This window comes from Nuphar pumila, chromosome 6, assembly GCF_984573655.1.
Source record: "Nuphar pumila chromosome 6, dmNupPumi1.hap1.1, whole genome shotgun sequence".
Taxonomy (NCBI): Eukaryota; Viridiplantae; Streptophyta; class Magnoliopsida; order Nymphaeales; family Nymphaeaceae; genus Nuphar; species Nuphar pumila.
In genome coordinates this window covers 67,585,877-67,588,062 of record NC_143254.1, presented here as the reverse complement: position 1 = coordinate 67,588,062, position 2,186 = coordinate 67,585,877, and the positions used below count along the sequence as shown (strand labels likewise).

The 2,186-nt window shown below is 47.3% G+C and overlaps 1 non-coding gene across 1 annotated transcript; it reads right to left on the bottom strand.

Moving 5' to 3' along the window:
* Nucleotides 1-440: 440 nt before the first annotated feature.
* On the bottom strand, nucleotides 441-543 carry LOC149834908 (small nucleolar RNA R71). Its single transcript, XR_016432879.1, has one exon. It is a non-coding gene; the product is annotated as a small nucleolar RNA R71 (small nucleolar RNA).
* Between the last annotated feature and the right edge of the window lie 1,643 nt (nucleotides 544-2,186).

The following is a 2,186-nucleotide window of genomic DNA, read 5'->3' as shown; positions in this document are numbered from 1 at the left end:
AGAGAGAATTTTACATTCTCATCGAAGTTCGGCAACAATGGCTGACATGGATCCTCCACCTCTACCCCCAGTTCTTTCACGCCCTCTGCGGGAATACTTCATTCCCACAGACTATGTTCAGGCATCCTGCATTCGGAGACCCGATGTAGGAGCGCCACATTATGAGATTAAGGCCAGCATTATTCAAATGCTTCCATCCTTTTATGGCCTTAGTCATGAGGATCCCTAACGACACTTAGACGAATTCCTCGAAATCTGTTCTACTGTTAAGATACAGAATTTCGATGATGATGCATTGAGGTTGACTCTATTCCCCTTTTCATTGAAGGACAAAGCCAAGTATTGGCTAAAGTCCTTAGATTCTGTAGAAATAGAGTCCTGGGATCAGTTGCAACAGGAGTTTCTTCGGAAATACTTTCCCATTGGTCGCACGAACCAATATCGTAGAGCCATCACTAGCTTTTCAGAGCTAGATGGTGAGCGCTTTCATGAGACCTGGGAGAGAATGAAGGATCTCCTCAGGAAATGTCCCCATCATCAGGTGCCAAAATGGCAACTGGTGCAGAGCTTCTATGATGGATTGTCTGACAAGAATCGTCAGATGATCGACTCTTCATGTGGAGGGACATTCATGTTGAAGAGCGAGGACGAAGCATGGAGGCTATTTGATACATTGGCCGAGAATTCACTCCACCATGCTTCGAGCTCTCATTCTGATAGAGCCACACCCAGCATTCAGAAGAAAGCTGGTGTTCTTGAAGTTGGTCCATCTACTGCACTACAGTGCAAGGTAGACATGATTGCTCAGAAGCTGGACCAGCTTCTCTCAGGACCATCCACTACACAACAGGTGTGTACTCTTTGTGCCAGTCTGGCACACGAGATCACTGAATGCCCTTCGGCAGCTCAGTACCCTGAATTTGTTCAAGAACAATTTCAGGCAGCTCAGGGTTACGTCAGACCGCCGAATAACCCATTTTCATCGACATACAATCCGGGTTGGCGTAACCATCCCAATTTTTCATGGAAGAATCCACAGTCTTCCATGCAGATGCCTACATCCTCTCAGCCAGTTCGGCAGCCATCTTTTACTCAGTCATTTCAAAGACCGAACTATGCTCAGTCTTCTTCTTCTTCTGTTACTCCCCCGATTCAGCAGGAGTCTGCCCCGCAGACATCTTTTGAGGAGAGACTTCTCCAGGCATTCCAAGAGGTGAAAACCTCTAATCAGAACACCTTCGAGAAGTGTAGCCAGATTTTGAGCTCGCATACGCAGTCCATTGCGAAGTTAGAGTCGCAAATGGGACAGTTAGCTGAGGCTATTAGTAGGAGACCCGAGGGTACATTGCCGAGTCAGGCTGTCATGAACCCGAAGGGTAAGGACCAGATGACTGGAGGCCTATTTCATACTGAGACACAACAGCAGGCTAAATCAGTTATGGCCTTGAGGAGTGGACGTGAGTATCACGTCGAGAGCAGAGAGCGAGAGAGTAGAGAGAGGATAGAGGAGCCAGAGACCATTGTTTCACCTACGTCGGCTCAATCATTATCCCCATCCCCATCATCACCTTCATCATCTTTATCCTCAGAGAAGAAGAAGAAGGATAGGAGTGAGCCTTCTCACAAAGAGGAGGAGCCAGCAGAGTATATTCCCCCCCCACCCTATCCCAAAGCATTAGAGTCTCCTGGTTATAGAGGGAAGCAAGGTGCGAAGATCCAGGACATGCTTGACATCTTCAAGCATGTACATATCAACCTACCTTTGCTCGATGCTATTCAACAGGTGCCGGCATATGCCAAATTCCTGAAGGAACTATGTACGCAGAAGCGTAAATCTAGAGAGCGAGTTCCTAACAGGGTCCATCTGACTGAGCAGGTGAGTTCAGTACTTCAGCATCAGACACCACCAAAGCTCAAGGACCCTGGAGCCCCTATCATTGCTTGTACTATAGGGAACATCCGGATAGAACACGCATTGCTCGATCTTGGAGCAAGCATGAACATTCTGCCTGGATATTTCTTTGATTCTTTCGGGCTAGGAGAGATGAGATCGACTCCGATTACACTGCAGCTGGCAGATCGTTCTGTCAAGGTACCGAGAGGTGTCTTGGAGGACGTGCTAGTTAAGGTGGATGACTTTTATTTTCCAGTCGATTTCATTATTCTTGATATGGAAGGAGTAGACA